Consider the following 7426-nt stretch of genomic DNA (forward strand, 5'->3'; position numbering starts at 1 on the left):
AGAATCTCTAGGCAAAGACATCCTGGAAAAGCTAAAAGACATGTCACCAAAAGATAAAATCAAAAGAAAACCAAGTCTCGACACCAACATCCACTGTAGTCCTCAAGTTTAGTGTCTCTTGTCACTTGTTTAAGTCTTATTCGATTGTGGTCACAATGTTCACTTTCACAAAAAGGATAGATAGCACTGAACCATATGTTGTCTGAGTCTGTTGAAAGATTTGATTTGTTGAAGCCCATTGTTGCTGCTGTGTCTCCTTGGAAACTGACTGAATCCATGAAACTGATACTTTATTGTGGAGAAGATGAAACTTTATTGCGGATTTGCGATGCATATGTTGCTTTATTGCAGATTGTGCGCGGATAGACTGAAGAAAGCTGCAAGAAACTGTACTCCTCGAAACATGTGATGTTCTCAGTTCCACACCCATCACTAGACGTAGGAATTGGCCGTAGTCACAGATAGGATCTGATTTATTATGGATGGAAAAGGGAGTGAAAGGGGAGATTTATTATGAATGGCTAACCAATCTTGGGTAGATCAATAACAAGCCATGATGGGAATGGGTAAGTTTATTGTGAGTGAATAGGTTGTGAGTGTGTGCAAAGTGAAAGGATGAAAGTGAATCCTGAAGGAGGGAAGAGCAAAGTCCCTACGCATGGCGCTGGTGACCCAGTTTTCACCATGGTACTTGCCCAGGGCGCCACCGAAGTGGTTTTCACCGTTGGACGAAATTATTTCTCTTTACTTTTTTTTGGATTTTTCAATTTTTTTTTTTGTTATCACAAGGCGCCTGTTTGCCAGGTTTTCACCAAGTAATGATTTTTTTGTTTTATAATTTTTTTGTATTTTTTATTGATTTTTTGATTTTTTTGTATTTTTGAATTTTTTTTGATTTTTTTGTATTTTTGAATTAGGATATTCTGAAAAGCTATGTGTAGAACCTGCGAAGGTGCATGCTATTGATAGGATCCTCCAAGGGTTCACCTTCTGTAGTTGAGAGCTGATATGCCCCAGATCCATATACTGCTGTGATGATGTAAGGACCCAGCCAGTTGGGTTCAAATTTGCCCTTCTTTTCTCTATCTTGCTGATTCTTGGGGTTCTCTCTGAGGACTAAGTCGCCTACCTCAAATGTGCGAGGCTTGACCTTGTGATTGTAACTGCGACTCATTCGTTGTTGGTAAGCCTTGAGATGATTAAAAGCAGTGTGTCATCGTTCCTCCAGCAGTTCTAGTTCTTGTAAGCGAGAGACCCTGTAGTCTTCATCGTTGATTATGTTTCTCAAGGAGACCCGTAAAGAAGGTAACTCGACCTCAATAGGCAAGATGGCTTCAGCGCCGTAGACAAGTGAGTAAGGTGTAGCTCCTGTAGGTGTGCGGACACTGGTACGATAGGCCCAAAGTGCGGGATTGAGTTGGATATGCCAGTTATGGCTAGCGTCGTCGACTGTCTTTTTAAGTATTTTGAGAATTGTTTTGTTAGACGCCTCAGCTTGGCCATTAACTTGGGGGTAATATGGTGTGGAGAAACGATGAGAGATATGGAAGCGCTCACAGAGTTCACGAACATCCCGGTTCTTGAAAGGACGCCCGTTATCGGTGATAATGGAAGTAGGGATCCCGTATCGGCAAATGATGTAGTTCAGGATGAAAGTAGCGATTTGTTTCCCAGTAACTTGTGTGAGAGGCACGGCTTCAATCCACTTTGTGAAATACTCTGTGGCTGTGATAATGAATTTATGTCCATTGGAAGAAGGAGGGTGAATCTTGCCTATGAGATCGAGTCCCCACTGACAAAAGGGCCAAGGAGATGCAAGTGGCTGTAGTTCCTGCGCTGGTGCATGTATGAGGTCTCCATGAATTTGACACTGCTTACACCTCTTGACAAACTGATATGCATCTTTTTCCATAGTAGGCCAGTAATATCCAGTCCTGATAAGTTTCTTGGCCAAGGTAGGACCACTAGTATGCGGACCACATATCCCTTCGTGCACTTCTCATAACGCAATCTGAGCTTCGTCACTCTCTAAACATCTAAGGAGGGTGCCATCTAGACCTCGTCGGTATAGGATATCAGCTAGGATAACGTATCGGGAGGATTGGCGGATGAAAGTGCGGCATTGGTTGTTCGATAAATCGGGAGGTAAGATGTTGTCGCGAAGGTATGTGAATATGGAACCATATAACTGGGATTCAGGACCAACAACACATATCATTTCCGTAGGAGTGATCTCATATGACGGAATCAGCAGGTTGTCCACCAGGAACTCATAGCAGGTCTCATTTTGCGGCAGATCAATGAGCGAAGCAATTGTAGCCATGGCATCAGCAGCACGATTCTGTTCTCTTGGTATCTGCTCAAACTCTATCGTTGCAAAGTGTTGTTTCAGATCATCTACCAGTTGTTTGTAAGGCATTAGCTTTTCATCTTTTGTTTGATAATCATCAGTTGCTTGACGGATGACAAGTTGAGAATCCCCAAACACACGAAGTTCTTGGATCTTCCACTGAACTGCAATTCTTAACCCAGTTGTTAATGCCTCGTATTCCGCTATATTGTTGGTACAAGGAAATGATAAGCGGTATGAATTTGGTATAGAATCGCCTTGGGGAGTTATAAAGAGTATACCCGCTCCTGCCCCATGCTGTGTGTATGAGCCATCAAAGTATAGTTGCCATGGCTTTGCAGGTGATATTGTTAGAATGGACTCATCTGGAAATTCTGACTGTAGAGGAACATCATCTATCATGGGAGCATCTGCCAGTTGATCTACGATGGCTTGTCCTTTTATGGCTTTTCTGTCCACGTATTCAATGTCGAATTCACTCAAAATCATTACCCACTTGGCCAGTCGCCCCGTAAGTGTAGCTTTGTTGAGCAGATATTTTAGTGGATCAATTCTGGCAATCAACTTGGTCTTGTGAGTAAGCATGTAATGTCGTAATTTTTGTGAAGCGAAGACCACAGCGAGACATGCACGCTCAATTGGTGTGTAGTTTAGCTCATATCCCACCAATGTGCGACTGATATAATAGACTGCTTTTTCCTTGCTGTCAGGTACTTGCTGTGCTAGGAGTGCCTCCAGTGCTGTTGGAGTAGCTGATATGTAAAGTAGCAATGGTTGATCTGGAATTGGTGGCATCAAAACTGGTGGGTTCAAAAGATAGTCCTTGAGTGCCTGAAAAGCCTGTTGACAGTTCTCATCCCATTTGAATTTGATGTTTTTGTGTAGCAAGTGCTGGAAAGGATTGCACTTATCTGCAAGTTGTGCTATGAATCTTCGTATGGACTGGAGTCTCCCTTGTAAAGACCGAAGTTGACTGATATTCTTGGGTGGCGGCATGTCCAAGATAGCCTTGACTTTTGCTGGATCCGCTTCTATTCTTCTTTTAGACACAATGAATCCTAGGAGCTTCCCGGAGGTTACTCCAAAGACACATTTCTTTGGATTTAATCTTACCTTGTATTTTTCCAGCCTATCAAAAGTAACTGAAAGTATATCCAAGTGTGTATTTCTGTCTATTGATTTAACCAAAAGGTCGTCAACATAATCTTCCACCGTTACATGCATGAGATCATGGAAGATAGTAGTCATGGCTCGTTGATACGTGGCACCTGCATTTTTCAGCCCAAAGGGCATGACATTCCAGCAGAAGGTTCCCCATGGACAAGTGAATGATGTTTTATGTTGATCTTCAGGTGCAATCTTGATCTGATTATATCCAGAAAATCCGTCCATTAAAGATAACATCTCATGGCATGCTGTGAGATCAACAATTAAATCAATGTTTGGTAATGGGAAATCGTCCTTCGGACAAGCCTTGTTGATATCCCTGAAGTCTGTACATATTCGGATGCTGCGATCTGGTTTGCTAACAGGTACTAAGTTGGAAATCCATTCAGGATAATCAATTGGGCGTATGAATCCGACATCTAGTAATTTCTCCAGCTCTGCCTTGACTAACAATGCCACTTGTGGATGCATTTTCCTCAATTTCTGTTTTACTGGTTTTGCCCCCGGTTTGACTGTTAAATGATGCATTACTAAGTCGGGGTCTAGTCCAGGCATATCAGCATAAGACCATGCAAAGTTGACTTGTCGTTCCTTAAAGAAGCTTATGAACCTTGCTTTCTCGGCCTTTGTCAATGATTGAGCCAAAAATATGTTGTGTGGAACCTCTGCTGTACCGATGTTTGTCTTTATAGTCTCCTCTACCAACATGGATGATTTTTCCTCGTATGATGCTGGGAGAATGTCAAGCCTTCCATCTTCGGGCGCCTCAGAGAGGTTTTCACCCTCAGATACGTCCTTTCTTTTTACTTTTTTAGAGTCAGAGAGCGCCACAGTGTGGTTTTCACCATAAGACCCTTGTTTTGTTTTTATTTTCACATTTTTGCGACTAGAAGGCCCGACACCCTCACCAAAGTATGCCATGTTATTTAGCTCTATGGCGTATCCTTCTTTATGGTCTCCAAGAGGAAGATCATCGCGAATGCCAAGATAATCAACAATAGCTTCGTCATTTTGAAATGTATCAAACTGTGGTGGTCCATCCTGATCCCAGTCAATAAGTTGGGGGTGAACGAGGGGAAGGTCTTTAGTGTTTTTAGAGTCCGCAAGGCTAATAGTGAAGATGTGGTTATATTCAGGTATGTCAAGATAGTCATCGAGGTCGTCAATGGCACTCTCCTCATCAGTTTCGATCGTGAGTGAGTCCAAATTATCATCACTAGTAGCACCCTCAGGGACAGGTGTCCTCATCCTATGTGATCCTGACCTAAGGCCTTGAAACGAAGCTTGTGCGGGATCCTTATGGGTCGGTTCTTGACCAACTCTGAATTTCTTGTAAAACTCCTCCTCCTCTGTAGGTTCATCTGGCTCTCTAAATGTCTCATTGAGTTCATAGTCGCTGGAGGATTTGTCTGAACCCCATTCCCACTCATTGGAATCTGTGGAATAATTATCCTCTTGTTGAACTTCAGCCACTTTGACTCGCCATATCTGTTTTGTTCTCTTATTTTGAACCTTGGGATTTAGAAAACCAAGCCCCTTGGAGCGTTCCCTTCTTGTAGTTAGCTCAGGTTGTAGAGGCTCCATGACACCTTCTTTGCGTAGTCCGAGAGGACTTTTTCCATCATACCCGAATCTCTACAGAATTTTGAAACCTTTACCATAGTTTTCACAGGGTATTATAATTTGATCATGTGTATCATCTTCAGCGTCCTTATATAGCATTTTATATAAAGTTTCTTCCTCTAGTTCGCCCCATTTTTGAAAGACGGTAGGATCCCATTTGAGTAGCATGATGGAGATTTGCTTATTAGGATGTGGCCTCCCATATTCCTTGGGGGAGTTCATGACTTGTCGTAAGAACATTGTTTGATTCAGAGTGTATTCTCCCATGCCTTTGTCTTGAAACTTGGCTCTAAGTTCACCTTGTTTGGATGTCAAGGGCTTTAATGACTCAAGATCAATATATGCTGAAGAAGGAGTAGCCTCACGATTGCTGGGAATGATAATCTCAGTATGTGATCTCAAGTTATTGCAATATATGAATGGATTTGGATCACCATTGACCGTTACCTCGACTCCATTATGAGGAAATTTTATGCACTGATGGTACGTTGATGGGACTGCTCTCATTTCATGAATCCACGGACGTCCTAGCAATATGTTATATGTGAGGTCTAGATCCAGGACTTGACAAATCACGTCCTTTGTGACTGGCCCTATTCTTAGTGGTAAGATGACCGTGCCCTTGGACGAACGCTCTTCATCATCATAAGCCTTAATGGTGATTTGGTTCATAGAATTCACAGCTTTGTCAGAATATCCCAATTGTCTAATGGTGCTCAATGTACAAATATTAAGACCTGCTCCTCCATCTATCAGGACTCGTTTTATTCGGTGTTTATGTATGAAGGCTTCAATATGTAGAGGTGCATTATGAGGCTGACTTATGGAGGCGTCATCGGCTTCTGTGAATGTGAGGGAGTGTGGAATAGATAGGTATCCCACCATGGCTTGAAACTGATCCACGTTCAGATCAGTAGGGACAGCAGCATCTCTCAAGGTTTTATGAAGGATAGCTTTATGTGCAGGAGATATACGTAAGAGCTCAAGAATAGAGATGAGTGCGGGTGTTTTCCCTAATTGCTCTACAAGATCGTACTCAGGCTTAGTTGACGGAAGATTGGTATTCTTAGTAGAGGTTCCTGGCAATGTGATCTTACCTCGACGGGTTGTAACATGACATTCGGAGGTAGATGTGGACGAAGATCCCACACCTTTTAGGACAATTTTAGGTCGCTGAGGAGGATTCTCAGGATTTTTATTTTTGATAGTAATGGTAGAAATATGATTGTCCATTGAGATGTGGTTAATAGTGGAATCATAATTGTAAGATGTTCTGGTGTAATTGGCTTGATCATCTGTGACTTTGCCTTTTCCCTTGTCATGTTTTGGGAATGGTTCCTTAAACACCTCATGCTCTTGGTTAGATGAATGTCCCTCAATCTCAATATCTCCTCTGTCAATGAGATCTTGTACAATGTTTTTCAATCGATGGCAATTACTTGTCTTATGACCCTTGCTCTTATGAAACTCGCAATATTCATCATCATTCCACCAATTCGGTTTTACCTTTGGTTCATATGGAGGAAAGTCTGGGACCGTGATCACTTTGTTTGCTACAAGCTTTTTGAATATTGATTCAAGTGGTTCTCCCAATGGAGTATATTTCCTTCGTGGTTTAGCAGCCGTTTGATTGTTCACTTGATTGTTGGTAGAACTTGATCCAGAAAAGACGAACTTTGGTCTCACTGTGTTGGCATCAACAACACCATCATTAACTGTGTTCTTGTTCTTGTTCCAAAACTTTGGTTTGTCCTTTCCCTTAAAGTCCTCTTTGTTTTCTTTAAATAGTTTGATAACTCCTTGTTCAATCAAGACCTTTTCTGTTGCTAGGCCCTTTTCAATGACATCCTTAAATGTAGACAAACAAGCTTTTCTGAGATCATAGCCAATAGCCTTGTTAACGTTTTGTGTGAACATTTCCACCATTTGTTTTTGTGGGATTTCACAAGAGCATCTGCTAGCTAAGTTTCTCCATCTTTGTAAAAATGACGCAAAAGATTCTCCTTCTTTTTGTTTCGTATTGCACAAGGTAGTAACTGAGACATCTGTTTCAATGTTGTAAGAGAAATGTTGAATGAATGCTTCTGCCAAGTCGCCCCATGACTTAATACCAGGAGGTAATTGAGAAAACCATTCCATAGCTTGATCTCCTAAGCTCTGTGGGAACAACCTCATTAAGTATGTTTCTTCTGCGGCTACCTCAATGCAAGCTGTGAAGAATTGTCTTAAATGTGCCTTGGGATCTCCTCTCCCTCTATATTTGTCAAATTTCGGCGTTGCAAAGTG

The sequence above is a fragment of the Cryptomeria japonica genome, chromosome 9, assembly GCF_030272615.1.
Source record: "Cryptomeria japonica chromosome 9, Sugi_1.0, whole genome shotgun sequence".
NCBI lineage: Eukaryota > Viridiplantae > Streptophyta > Pinopsida > Cupressales > Cupressaceae > Cryptomeria > Cryptomeria japonica.